At 34.8% G+C, this 15,929-nt stretch overlaps 2 long non-coding RNA genes across 4 annotated transcripts in view; one reads left to right on the forward strand and one right to left on the reverse strand.

The window, feature by feature from the left end:
- The window catches only part of LOC137623269 (uncharacterized), a 478,525-nt gene that overhangs the window by 33,297 nt on the left and 429,299 nt on the right, over nucleotides 1–15,929 (forward strand). The gene's annotated exons all lie outside the window — the stretch shown is intronic.
- On the reverse strand, nucleotides 292–2,609 carry LOC137623291 (uncharacterized). Its single transcript, XR_011040589.1, has 2 exons — nucleotides 2,497–2,609; nucleotides 292–606 (listed from the first exon to the last, which is right to left on the reverse strand). It is a non-coding gene; the product is annotated as an uncharacterized lncRNA (long non-coding RNA).

Consider the following 15,929-nt stretch of genomic DNA (forward strand, 5'->3'; position numbering starts at 1 on the left):
TATGGAAAGCTAGTTTGGCCAATAGCTATGACCGAGGTTTGCCAGAACTGGTGATGCTCTGGGGAAGGCGAGGCATGATCTAGAGAGTTTAATTCCTTCAGTCTAATGCAGCAAGGTCCACAAAGCTCAGCGTTATTTTACTTATCTCTAGTTAATTCACCACTATAGTTCCAGCTGGAAGGTGCAAGCGTCCTGAAGGATTAATGTTGTCTTGACTGCTCTACTGAGCCATGTTCATCAAAGTGAATCTTTTCCTTTTGTCTTCAACGGGGACAATTCTTGCTAAAAAAATTTTGTCCTGAAATTTGAGTAGTTTGAAATTCATGGCTATTTTGGGGGGCACTAAGATCCTAGAAAGCTGGCCTGCACTTATTCAACCCAGATTTCTTCCAAGAACCTGAAGATTTACGTAATGGTTTAGTTCTGTGGATCATTCCTTCCAGTTCCTAGTCTCCTTGGATGCATTCCATAGAGTATTGTCTGCAGCCAAAGATGTACAAGTGTTCACCTGACGTGTTCTGACCAAGCCAGGATACGTTGTAGACTGCCTGCCTAGCAGATTTTTAAGAACTGCCATGGGATCCCCGACAAAGCTGGTGTTCCATTCTGTAAACCAAAGTAGGAAAATTAGCTTTCATTTTAGTCAAGTTAAACATTTAGTTAAACTACCCAACACTTCAACGATAGTATTAAAATTTTCTACCTAAAAATCAATCTACCGGCCAAATACAGTTATATCAAAGAACTATATTCAATATAACCCTTACAATGCTTTATTTTTTGTCTCAATCGTGGAATGGTGTAAATTCTACTGCTACAGAGGCTTACAAAATCAATCTAGTCCTCTTATTAAAAAACCTAATAAAATTAAAAGTATAAATTAGGAATTTTAATTAAAACTAGTACTTTCCTTCATCTTATATCTTGCCCTGAGGGTCTATACCACAGGCAACCCTGATACCTTTCACTGTGTGCCGTTATTGTAATAATTTGATGGAACAAACTAAGTTCTATTGCCAGCCTCGTAATACCAGAAGGGGAGATAGCTGGGTGGTACCCAAAATATTCTAATGTAAAAAGAGTACATCAAAACCATTCAGCTTAGGGTGATTTGTCGAGCCCATTATCCCCATGGAAAATCAAATTTTCTTTTTCGTAGAGGGAAGTCTGATGAAATAAATTGCAAACAAAATCCAAGGAATAATTTAAAACCAATCTAGACCATTATTTTCTGAACAATTACCGAATTAGAAGAAAACCGTTGTTTAACAACCAAACTAAGTTGACTAAAATCTTCCGGATTATGGCACTATGCCAATTACGTGGTGAAAGATGAGAAATCTGACTAGAGGGAGGTCATAATTATCAAAGATACTTTAATATGCTGAACGACTGCTGAAGTGAAACAAGATAAGTCTTTTGACAAAGCAAAAAATTCCCACAATCTCTCTCACTCAGGACCTTGTCAAGAAAACTGCTCAAGACTAATAGAATCGAACAAAATCCATGGGAGGGCGAAAGACAGACAAACTGGGAATTGGGCTCTGAAGGAATAACCTAGTTCTATATCTATACTAAGTTGCCAGCCCAATTTAAAAGTTCATGAGAAAAAAATGACTGATTTTCTACTCAAACTTTACTACTTGTTAACGAAATGAAACTAATTTCTTAGTTTCCCCAAGGATTATCACACTGCCATGTTAGTTTACCTACCACTTGTATTTTTTGTCACCTGTAAATGATAAGTTGCAATAAAAAAACTGAACTGATTGGCTTATTTGTTTAAAGATAGAATTTTGATATCTAAAATTATCTAGTCTTGCTAAAGTGTGTTTAGCATTATTTATGTAGTTAGGTCTTGTTGTAGTCTTATTGAAGTTCCTGAAGTTTTAATAGAGATTAAAAATTGAACTCATGGATATAGTGAATAACTTTCTGAGCGAGCATTAATGTACAAATGAATGATAGTATAAAGCCAGAATCAGAATAAGACTAATAGGATAATGTTAAAAGGCATGTTCTGCAACAGGTGAAATAGTCTTAATAGCATTCTATGGCAAAGCAAAAACCAAAGGAGCATTTTCTCAATTTAAAATAAGATTCATACAGTTATGAAATTGGAGTTTGGCACAATTCTCCCAAAGCAAGCCACGTTTTCTGTGGACAGAATAAAATATCATCAAGTAATTTGAACGGATTTTCCAGAGCAAGAATAATCTTAGTCCCTTTCCCACCCCACAAATTTGAGGACCCCTAACAGAAACTTGGGTGAGGTAATTAAGAGCTGGTGCATGGTCAGTAAATAAAACAAATTAAATTCAAAATTCCTGTGATATAATTAACAATTTTCCAAGATTAACCAAGTCTTTTTACTCACGCATGGCTCTGTGCTTCCTTAACAGTTTCTTCAATGATCATACTCTCAAACAGTACATATTGAGAAAAATTTAATTTTTACTTCGCCGTAACTCGAATGAACTTTTAAACTAACATTACCTCTCTGCTTTATTCTGGTACTATTCTGACAAGTAGCCCATTATGTGCTGCACATGCAAGCCCCGTTCTTTGATTTTGGAGACATTAAATTGGCAACGGCAGCTGTATACTGAATGAAATACAACAATCACATGAACTAACACTAATAGTGCAATTGTATTTTAAATTAAACTCCACAGCACTAGCAACTAAAGTTGCTATTATATCCGTGCGTAATCAACCAGTAGTTTCAATACCACCAATAGAAAACTAATGTTTGCATTAACTAACTGCGCTACAATTAATAAGTAGGGATTCAGTATTTGCCACAGTGTCGTAGCTAAAATAAAATAAATGTTAAGCGTACATATAAAAAAAACTCAAAAAACTAATAGTTTCTTGATAAGAAAAATCCAAATAAGAATATTCTGTAATAAAAAAAAAAGAAAAAATATATAAACCAAATAAGATTCTGTAAAACAGATAATGACGATGTAACTTAATACTCTGAAATCCTATTAAATAGGCAATTCTTAATTAAACTATTAAGTATACAAATCTATTATTTAAACTGGTTGGATTTGTTAGAAAGTTAGGCAATGGGATTATTAACACTTTATACCCAAGAGGAGATACTTGCTAAACAACGTAAATGAAAGAGGAGTTCATTAAATATCACTTAAATTCAACTACTTTTTAAAGTTTTTTTAAAACTTATTACCATGTAGGCAAGAATTTTTAATATAGAGTAGCAAGCTGAATAAGATCTAACCTCTTCACGTTTAATTATTAATGAAGTCATCCACCTCAAAATCAATTATCCACCGAAACCTGATTATTCTGGTTAAAGGAAATTTCAGTGGTGAAATTTTAATGATAGTCTATAAAGTTATTATTAAATTAATAAAAAAAGACTAAACACTTAGTTTTTATTCCTACATAGTTTATCACTTCACCCAAGACTGATTGACCTCCGCATAATAAAAAATCCACAAGAAAAGAAAGCCGTTTCAGAGCTTACTCTATAGTCTGTTATCACATCCCTAGAAGCAAGGGCGTAAGAAGAATAAGGAAGTAGACAAAAGCCTTTTCACAAGATCCACCACATAATTGCTTTAAATGGAACCCACAAATAAATGAAACGAGCCCAAGAATATATGGAACAGTCAACAATAACATTGTTATTAACTCAAAAGGAACTGGCCAGAGAGCAATCGAATGCCAAACTGATAAAAGTCATTGCGAACTGGCGGAAAATCCACCAACACTACTATTTGCCTAATTTAAAGACAACTAAGCATACCTAACACTAATTACTCTTCACGATTGATAAACTTCCAACAAAAACTATACCTGACTTTCACCATTTCTGATTCACTGTCCGAATATCTCTCACAACGTCACTTCACTATAAACTAAACTCACCAAAAACATGTCTTCCGTCTTGCCTTCACCCCTGACGTAACAAGGATGATAAAACAACGAAGCAGACATCCCTAGTTGAGGGTCCCTTTTAATATCCTTGTATTAGCACTAGCTCCATCTACATTCAAACATCAAAACCACTCTTCTTACACGACCTGTGATATTACATTTCAAGTTGCAAATCTCTATCGATTAACAATTTCATAAAACTTATCATTCCAAGGAATAGAAAAATGTAATCACTACGCAGATAAAATATGCAATAATAATTTTTTAAATAAACTTATCGTGGAATCAGGACGGAGTAACATTGGTACTTAAATAAATATACAGTTTTTCACACAAAAAAACTCAGTGATTTACCGTTATTTAAAGAAAATTATATAAAACAAATTTCTGAAAAAATATTTTATAACCATGTCAAAATGAATAGAAAAAAATATTGTGAATGTTTAGAGTGAAGTACAATAGGAAAAAAAACATGGAAATCTGGGACTTTGAGTGTTACCTTCATTACGCAACGTTAGACAAACTTAAACCAGATAATTACATACTTAACTCGTAGTATCCATTAAATAAAGGACTATTGAAAAACCTTATTTGTTCTACCAGGCAATCGAGGAATTGTCTAAAATTGCTGCTGGATAAAATGCCAATAAAAAAAAAAAAAGAGTGCAGAAATTCCTTCAGGCGAAGGTCCGTGATTGATCAAAAAATTTCTTATCTAAAATTTTTATGGCCGTTTTCCTGGTCCTATCACACGTAGAAACCATGTACCCTACAGAACTGCAAAATATGTTTTTGGTATACAGTCTTAGATATCTAGAGTCTCACAGAAAGTACCCGGCGTTAATTGTCAAATCCAAACAATTAAAAAACGGGAAAGTCTTCAGATTCTCAATAGCCTTAATGATCAGCCGCCTTTCGGATGTTCGGTGGAAGCTTGTTATATAGTCTTGGAGCCGCTTATCTAAAAGCTATGTAACGTACAGTAGAGGTGCTTCTTGGCTCCAATAACTTGAAACCATCCGTAACCATTTTCGTGTCAACACCATTTCGTTGATTGTATGATGTCACGCCGTTCTTAATTCTTATAGTAAAGCTATAAAGTTAGATTATATACTATATCGGCATTAATTCATAAAATTTGCGAAAATATCTTCACAGTAAGAGCACGTTTTAAAAGGAAAATCTCAGAATAATATAGACATCATAATACAATTGTTGGTACCAAGATTACTTTAATATTTCAAAGTATTAATATTGAAGATGTTTTGTAATTTCTACTCTTTTGTATTTTCTTTTTGGTCCAAGCCTCGAAACAATGGCCTCAGCATGAATGTAACTCGGTATACTTTTGGATTTTCATGAATGATATGTGGAAAAAAAGGACATTGCGATAACACTTTCTCTTTCTCTCTCTCTCTCATTATTGTTGATAAATACCAAATAAGCAGGTATGAAAACCAAGACTATAACTCTACTACTATAAATCCTATAACTCTACCACTATAAATCTGTTTCTCTCAATTTCCTATAGTAATTTTTAATGTGAAAAAGTATTTTTGCTACACTAGACTTAAAGTTCTTTATGCAGTATTTTCTATTTTTTTTCCTAGTCATTTCTATCCTGAATTTTCTCTAAATATGTTGCAATTCCTTCAATTTCTAGTTTCAGATACGCCTGGAAAAAAAAAACAAGGATTATAGTGTACATATTACATCTTGTCTAGTCTTATCTTTGCCAGTAGGTGGCTTACTCCTTAACTTTTAAGTATCAAGAAATACTGGCTAAACTACATATAATTAAAATATTTATATTCAACTTTGGATTAGGAAAGTTTTTAATAAGAAATCCCATTTTTTTTTCACGAATAGTATAATGCTAATTCACCCCTTACCTTTCAAAATATGATATATTCTAATTGTCCGTCTAACCAATGAAAAACCGCTAGTTTCAACAATTCTGTATAAGCTGAACATTTGAACAATAAAAAAAAAAAAAAAATAATTCCTACAAGATATGCAAACTCACAATCTTACAAGAGATGCAAAAATATGCTAACAGTTATTTTTATGAGGAATTATTAATTGGAAGCCATTTTATTGATAGGGAAGAGCTTTGTTCCATAGAAAATTATGAAAAAAAAATCACCTGCAATTAAAGTTCCCAAAAAAGTTTGTGCTCCTTACATAGGACAAAATATTGTAAAATTTTAAATATATTCATCATTATTTTGTGAATAGAAGGATAGCATGAATTCCATAGATTAACAGAAGAGGATGGAAATGAAAAAAATATGGCTTAAATGATATGAATCACTGAACAAGATCTACTCTTTTATCTAGTACATTTTAAAATTTTACTTCAAAATTTATGTAATACAAGTAACATTTCAATTTTGATACATGTATTGAACATTCAAGAATAGTGCTTTGCAATCAATTTGGTAACATTGTTTAGAGCAATTCAAGAATCAGGGTATGGTAGGACACTTAGAATGAGCATAGTGTGGAAATTTGTTTTTATTCGTTACAATGATATAACTGTGTTTACCTAAAACCCTCCTTCAAAATTGGCAGTTTTTCTTCACGTCATTATTGAATAGTGCTTATCCTCCTACAGTTTTCTTTGTTTGTGCACGATGTATAAAAAAGAATGGTTCTAGATAGAGAGCTTAAGCATATACTAATGTATTCATTTATTTGATCAAAATAAAATCTCTAGGAAAATACAACTATCTTCATAACTATATATACAATGTGCAAATAGGTCAGTAATAACACAGTTATATGGAAATATAAAATAATGCATAAACTTTATATCCGAATTCTAAACCAAGTATTTCTACACATTTCGTTTTATGGCTCAAACTTTTGACACCCAATTCCCCTTTGTATCAAGAAACATGTATAGGGGAATAAATCATTGCAAAATTATGTAACTTTGAGTATTACCTCAACAACCCAACCCCCTGATTAAGTTTCCTCCTAAAAAGCAATTATAGCATGATACTTGGAATGTTTTACTTGTAGGTTATATGTCTTTTTTTCTAAATTCAAATGAAAAAAAAAAAAAACATTGAAATTTTGATGCAACGTATGGCTGCAATCTCTCCTTAATGTCACCCTTATGTCACCATAACATCCACTCTCTCCCACCCGTAGGCGTTACGGGATTTTTGAAAAAATTCCTCTAACTATGTTTCACTTGTTTATCTAGTAGTAAACTTACTTACAACTCCAGTTCAGGTCAACAAGAATAAGTAAAAAAAAAAAAAAAAAAAAATCCCAATTCTAACCCTCCAAGGCAATGTGAGAGGTAGAAATTCCAAAATTATTATTGTAATTTATATTTATTGTATATTATTCACGGTTAAAGACGGTAAATGCTGGAAATATTGTAATTTTCATTGATGATGTATGGTTTATTGTTAAAACTGAATGCAATAGATATTTCAATTAATTATTTTTTTTTTTTGCCACTGTTGGTCTATTTCTAATTTCACAGTTTATTAATACTTGGCTGCTACTTGAAGGCTAACGATAACGTATATATTTTTAATTTCCGGTAGCCTATGTTTTATATAAAGAAAATTATGTTTTATGCCAAAGAAAATATAATCATGTTGATCAGTAAATAATAACGATTTTTTACTGTAAATGTTGGATTAAAATACGTATACTTATTTTCTATTGATGTAACATGAAATTACCGTAATTATGGACAGCCAATTCTGGGTGGCCAAAGGATTCTACTATCATTAATGATAATTTCTATCATTCTAAAGACAACTCATTGACTCTCCAACGAAACAGACTAGGTTAGATTCTCCATTCATATATAGTAGGCTAGAGAGCCAATTAAAAGCCAGGAAAAGCTATAAAAAAAGATTATTTCGTTGATATTGTACCAAGCTACAGACCTCAATTTAGTTTACCCGTATTTTTTTTTTTTTTTTGTGTGTGTAACACGAAAAGAAAAATGGAACATTATATTAGGCCACCACTAGTAATGTATATGATTAAAAGATCAATATTATATATGAAAATAAGTACATTTTCGTACTGGCAAAATACCAATGATAGTACACTCTCATCTTGTCTACTGTAATGTACCAACCGTGTGTCACACGATCGTACATAGTTCATTTTGTGTATATATTATGCTTGTATCTTCGCTCTTCCCTTGCACTTAAAAGAACCCGAATAAACATGTCTGTTTTTCTCATCGGTAATGGTGTCTGTTTTGAACATGAAATTTCTTGTTGCTTTGAGCTTTTGTATATAAAGAGAGTGTTCTATAATAAACTCACTTAGTTGCTTCCATCCTGTCTTTGAATCACAACCTTCTCTCGGCCTGTCACAGTAAGTGATTGTATAATTTGTAACTGTCTGGTAACTAAATAACTGAGCTCCTCGTTGACAACTGACACTACGTCGAAGATGGGTTGAAAGTTTCAATTTTCTTCCATATCAGAAGTTTTTCATAAAATAAAGGGGTATTTTGCTTTCAAAACCAAAGGAAGAAGATATTTTATTCTATTATACATAATTTCATTAAACAAGTTCTTTACAACTTTTTATAAACGAAAATATGGACGACGGAAAAAATTGTTGCAAAAGAATCCTTACACGAAAACAGAGCATATCCCAGCACTGATCCGTAGTCTTTAATCTGGAGGGTGTCGGGGCTCGGGGCTGAGTAAGGCCTCAGATAGCGAATGTTGCCATTAACTAGATACAGGTGTTTGTTTCTAAATGGTAATATAAAAACATACTAAATTAGCTCTTACACAATCAGGAAAAAATCCCAAAGACTTCGTTGGCAAGCTTAAAAAAGGAGGAGGATGGGCTAATATCTGAGAGAGGAGGAGATTTTTATCGATATATCCTGGGAGTGAACCGCATGGTATACGGACAATGGGCGGTATTGATCCTGTGTATGTTATACCATGGATTTTGACATGTGCATATTCTATATAACGTAAATGATGTACCCGGGACGTCATCGTAACTATCAAAGGCATATTATGACGGCATACAATGTCATCGTTTTGAAAGGGTGAGGATATTTGGGAGAGAAGTTGAGTGCTCTTTCCATATTAATATTAAGTTTCAATCTGATTTTTCAAGCTAAAGTAATGAAATATATGATAAAACAATCACTACTTATCTTTTTCTTCATTAATTGTATTTTTACTTAGTACTGATATATAAAAATATTACAGTAATAAGTAATGGTTCCTTTAATGAGAATACAGCTTAAGTTGTACGAATAGAATAATTTCGATGAGTTGATTCGATAGCATATATCCAGTTTCGACCATAAAATAGGATGTACCGTATGTAAATCGGCTTAGCTGAAAAAAAGGAGATTTGTTTTTATGATTTGTCATAATTATGTCAAGTTCATATATATATATATATATATATATATATATATATATATATATATATATATTAATATATATATATATTAATATATATATATATATATATATATTAATATATATATATATATATATATATATTAATATATATATATATATATATAAATATATATATATATATATTAATATATATATATATATATATATATATTAATATATATATATATATATATATATTAATATATATATATATATTAATATATATATATATATATATATATAATATATATATATATATATATATATAGACACTTATAAGGGTCTGACTATAGACACACTTATAAGGGTACAACTTTAAGAAAACAGAATTGTAAACCCACACACACACACACACAAATACATACAGTCCTCATAGATTGTAAAAGAAGCAGGGAAAGTAAGAGAAGACGATGAATTGACGAACTAAGAAAGTTTGCAGGTGTGGACGGCCACATAAAGACCATAAACAGACTCAAGTGGGAGGACATGTCTGAGGCCTTAGTTCTGCAGTGGACTAGTAACGGATGATGACGATGATGATGATATGTATATATATATATATATATATATATATGTATATATATATATGTATATATATATATGTGTGTGTGTTTGTGTGTTTGTGTATATATATATATATATATATATACACAGTATGTGTGTGTGTTTCTGTGTTAGTGTGTGTGAATGTGTGCGTGTTATAAAACCCTTTTCATATATATGTCTTCTAGAGGCCCTGAAGCGCAGCACTCAAGGATGATGAAGGCTATTTTAGGACCCAATATACAAAGGACGCAGAGTGTCTGTTCTCATCCCTTCAGTAACGATCGTTGTTGATGTCAGTTTCCGTGCATGGGGTGAAAACGCCTGCTGGGGGAAACAGGATGGGAGGAAAATACTTTCGATATTTCAACAGGAACTATTAAACTGAAAGAGATAAAGGAGATTTACGATACATCGATACAACATAAAGTGCGTCATTTCGTAAAGAATGAGAGAGTCTCTGGAATTCAATAAATCTTTTTGTCTTGTCATATGAATATTTTTAGATACAATCTAACTAATAATATACTTAAGTGTTGAATAATTTTGGATATATCCTAACCTTTAATATACTCGGTTTTTCGAATTGCAAAACATGCTAATTAAAATTAAAGTAAGATAATTTAAAGCACCTCTAAATAAATCATATGTAATAACCATAAATGAATAAGTGTATTTTTAGTTATATTTTACCATTTTAATGTAAATTTTGAGAATTTGGGGCCGCGAATTGTTCATGTCAAAATATTTTAACTTCTAAATAAGGCATATGTTATAATCATAAATAAATGTTTGGTATTTTTTCTAGGTTAGATTTTTCTCATTCTTATGTTATATTTTAAAATTTTAGGCGCGAATTTTTCACATCAAAATATTTCGAATTGATTGAAGTCTCATAAATGATAATTTTTAGGACGTTACTGATTAGTGACTAGGTGTGTATATTAAAATGAACAAATGATCAAATTACGTTTTACTATCATTGTGGATGGCACTATTATATAAATCTTACATCAGTAATAGTTTAATTGAGAAAACCAATGATGATGAAGTATTAAGGGAAATTTATAATGAATGTAAACACATCAAATAGAATACTGTTAAAACTGTACCCACGTAATAAGAGAAAAAAATAAGAATATGATATGTTTTTGCAATATTTTTTTCTTGATGAATATACAGGCCCATGTAAAACATAAAGAAAGAAATACAGATATTATAAACATAAAAGATTATTGGGTAACTCAGTTTGATATTGAATTGAAATATATAATAATGGTAAAACATACATTTAGTGAAAAAAAAAAAAATCAGAAAAAGTCTATGTCTACTACAGTCCCACTACTTAATGATGGAAGTAGAATCTCTTACCTTGATTTCCTCTTAACAAAAAGGGTTTTTAGACGGATTAAAAAATGTTCATGGGGAAGAGATTCAACCTTTTCCAGACCAAGGCAAAGGAGAAAGGAGCTTAGTGGTTGCGCTAGCTGGTGAAGACTCGTACAACTAAAACCTCTTAGGTCATATAAATCAGGAGTGGCATATCTTATTGATACTCAGGAGTGTGTTTCCGTCTTTTCAGATGGCAAAAGAATCATTCATTCTGTTATCTAGCTGTTCTATTATTATTGCCATTCATAGTAGTAGTAGTAGTAGAAGTACTATTACTAAGAGTATTACTAGTAGTAGTAGTAGTAGTAGTAGTAGTAGTAGCAGTAGTAGTAGTAACCCGTTGAAATTATGGCTAAATATTTAGAGATATATGTACACATATGCACACGCAATCCCTCTCACCAGGTATGACTAACTCCTCTCCCTTTTGCCAGAGGGAGGGGAAAGTTTACTTTGACATGGACAGGTGTATATATATATATATATATATATACAGTGGTACCTCTACATACGAATTTAATCCGTTCCACAACCGACTTCGGATGTAGAAAATGTTCGGATGCCGAAACGAATTTTCCCATAAGAATACATTGAAATGGGATTAATCCGTGGTTGAGCCCAAAAACCTATGATAACTTCTTAATAAACTACTACACATAATTTTTCCATGAGAATAATACACACTAAATTAGATAATAGAGATGTAAAAAAGAAGAATTATCAAAAAATGATAAACAAGAAACGGGTTTTTAGCGTCACTATACCTTAGAAACTCCAGCGCAGGTGTTGTTTGTCTTGCTACGCAGAGAGGAGACAGACGGGCGGCGAGGAGGTAGAGAGGTTAATTACGATAAACGTACACTACCGTAACTTATTCTAACTTACACTAAGTGAACTTCAACATAACTTAGCTTATTCTTTTTTTTTATATTTTATATTTTTTTTAAAATTTTCTTTTTTTCTTTTTGATGATTAATTTTAATCACTTTCACTCTCTACACTTAAAATTGATTGAATTTCTTTCGCTTCACTCTTTGTCGTTTTCTATGTTTCACTTTCTTTTGCTTCACTCTTTGCCGTTTTCTTTGAATCACTTCCATCCTCTTCATCATAAGTTCGCTTCGTAGTTTTTTAAAGAAACTATCGACAGATAGTTGCTTAGTACGGGTTTTCAGAATGTTTCGAAAGCGAGTTAGGCAAACATCATCGAACTGCGCAACTGCACGACAAACCTGCAATTTATTTGGGTGGTATTTGTCGATGAAGTCGACCACGTCTTGATATTTTCCTAAGACCTCTTTTATTTGCGCCGAACATAACACATGTTCTACCTCCTCGATCCCTTCCTCGTCATCAATCATGTGCTCACACATAGCATGGAGTTCCTTGAGCTCCTCTGTGGTAAGCTCGTCGTGATGCTCGGCGACGAGTTCCGTGACGTCATCTGCGTCGACCTCCAGACCCATGGACTTGCCAAGGGAGACGATTTCCTCTACGTCTTCCGCTGCACCCACCACGGGATCAGGTTCGGGGTCAACACCTTCAAAATCTCGGGGAGAAACTGCATCAGGCCACAGCTTCTTCCAGGCTGAATTGAGGGTCCGTCGAGTTAATCCCACCCAAGCCTGATCTATGATCTTCAAGCAGTGCACGATGTTTAAGTGGTTTTTCCAAAATTCACGCAAAGTTAAGTTTGTGCTTTGCGTGACATTAAAGCACTGCTTGAATAGGTGCTTGGTGTGGAGCTTCTTGAAATTTGAGATGACTTGCTGGTCCATGGGCTGGAGGATAGAGGTGGTATTCGGTGGAAGATACAGCACCTTTATGAACTTAAATTCATCGAAGATATCATCTTCAAGTCCAGGGGGGGGGGGGGGGGGTGAGCGGGTGAATTGTCAAGGCATAGCAGGCACTTTAAGGGTAATTTCTGTTCATGAAGATACTTCATCACAGAAGGGCCGAAAACTTGATTAACCCATTGCACAAAGAACTGACTAGTGACCCAGGCCTTCGAGTTGGATCGCCAGAAAACATGAAGCTGGTCCTTATCGACGTTGTGTGCCTTAAAGGCCCTAGGGTTCTCCGAATGGTAAACCAGTAAGGGCTTGACTTTAAAGTCCCCGCTATCGTTGGCACATAGGGCAAGAGTCAACCGATCCTTCATTGCTTTATGCCCAGGCAATTTCTTCTCTTCGGCCGTGATGTAGGTTCGACTGGGCATCTTCTTCCAAAACAGCCCGGTTTCATCACAATTAAACACTTGCTGCTCTATGCAGCCTTCTTCCAGCACAATCCTTTCAAAGTTCTTGACAAAGTCAGCTGCAGCCTTTGTGTCCGCACTAGCAGCCTCTCCGTGGCGAACAACTGAATGAATCCCAGACCGTCTCTTAAATTTCTCAAACCAGCCACGACATGCCTTGAAATCGTCTGAAGAAGGTTCGGTTGAACTTTCCCCAGCATCACCCCCAGAGCTCTCCTCCTTCAAGTCCGTGAAGATGGCGTGCGCCTTCTCGCAGATGATGGTTTCGGTGATGGTGTCGCCAACAGTCTCTCTGTCCTTGATCCAGATTAGCAGAAGTCGTTCCATCTCTTCTATGATAGGGCTACGGCGTTTTGAAATAATGGTGATCCCCTTAGAAGGTTTCACTGCTTTAATAGCTTCCTTTTGTTTCAGGATTGTCGAGATCGTCGACATATTAAGGCCATACTGTTTAGCAAGTTCACTCACATGGACGCCACGCTCAAGTTTTTCAATATTATCCTGCTTTACGTTTAAAGAAAACATTTCCTTCTTCCTTTTCTCACTACTACCACTACCACTTGCAAAACTAAGCCTATTAGGACCCATACTTTACGTCCATCCATCCATATACCAAAGGCACTTCCCCCAATTTTGGGGGGTAGCCGACATCAACAAGAACAAAAAAAAAAAAAAAAGGGGGACCTCTACTCTCTATGTTCCTCCAGCCTAACCAGGGACTCAGCCGAGTTCAGCTGGTACTGCTAGGGTGCCACAGCCCAACCTCCCACATTTCCACCACAGATGAAGCTTCATACTGCTGAGTCCCCTACTGCTGCTACCTCCGCGGTCATCTAAGGCACCGGAGGAAGCAGCAGGGCCTACCGGAACTGCGTCACAATCGCTCGCCATTCATTCCTATTTCTAGCACGCTCTCTTGCCTCTCTCACATCTATCCTCCTATCACCCAGAGCTTTCTTCACACCATCCATCCACCCAAACCTTGGCCTTCCTCTTGTACTTCTCCCATCAACTCTTGCATTCATCACCTTCTTTAGCAGACAGCCATTCTCCATTCTCTCAACATGGCCAAACCACCTCAACACATTCATATCCACTCTAGCCGCTAACTCATTTCTTACACCCGTTCTCACCCTCACCACCTCGTTCCTGACCCTATCTACTCGAGATACACCAGCCATACTCCTCTGACACTTCATCTCAAACACATTCAATTTCTGTCTCTCCATCACTTTCATTCCCCACAACTCTGATCCATACATCACAGTTGGTACAATCACTTTCTCATACAGAACTCTCTTTACATTCATGGCCAACCCTCTATTTTTTACTACTCCCTTAACTGCCCCCAACACTTTGCAACCTTCATTCACTCTCTGACGTACATCTGCTTCCACTCCACCATTTGCTGCAATAACAGACCCCAAGTACTTAAACTGATCCACCTCCTCAAGTAACTCTCCATTCAACATGACATTCAACCTTGCACCACCTTCCCTTCTCGTACATCTCATAACCTTACTCTTACCCACATTAACTCTCAACTTCCTTCTCTCACACACCCTTCCAAATTCTGTTACTAGTCGGTCAAGCTTCTCTTCTGTGTCTGCTACCAGTACAGTATCATCCGCAAACAACAACTGATTTACCTCCCATTCATGATCATTCTCGTCTACCAGTTTTAATCCTCGTCCAAGCACTCGAGCATTCACCTCTCTCACCACTCCATCAACATACAAGTTAAACAAAAACGGCGACATCACACATCCCTGTCTCAGCCCCACTCTCACCGGAAACCAATCGCTCACTTCATTTCCTATTCTAACACATGCTTTACTACCTTTGTAGAAACTTTTCACTGCTTGCAACAACCTTCCACCAACTCCATATAACCTCATCACATTCCACATTGCTTCCCTATCAACTCTATCATATGCTTTCTCCAGATCCATAAACGCAACATACACCTCCTTACCTTTTGCTAAATATTTCTCGCATATCTGCCTAACTGTAAAAATCTGATTCATACAACCCCTACCTCTTCTAAAACCCCCCTGTACTTCCCAGATTGCATTCTCTGTTTTATCCTTAATCCTATTAATCAGTACTCTACCATACACTTTTCCAACTACACTCAACAAACTAATACCTCTTGAATTACAACACTCATGCACATCTCCCTTACCCTTATATAGTGGTACAATACATGCACAGACCCAATCTACTGGTACCATTGACAACACAAAACACACATTAAACAATCTCACCAACCATTCAATTACAGTCACACCCCCTTCCTTCAACATCTCAGCTTTCACACCATCCATACCAGATGCTTTTCCTACTCTCGTTTCATCTAGTGCTCTCCTCACTTCCTCTATTGTAATCTCTCTCTCATTCTC

The sequence above is a fragment of the Palaemon carinicauda genome, chromosome 2 (genome assembly GCF_036898095.1).
Source record: "Palaemon carinicauda isolate YSFRI2023 chromosome 2, ASM3689809v2, whole genome shotgun sequence".
Taxonomy (NCBI): domain Eukaryota; kingdom Metazoa; phylum Arthropoda; class Malacostraca; order Decapoda; family Palaemonidae; genus Palaemon; species Palaemon carinicauda.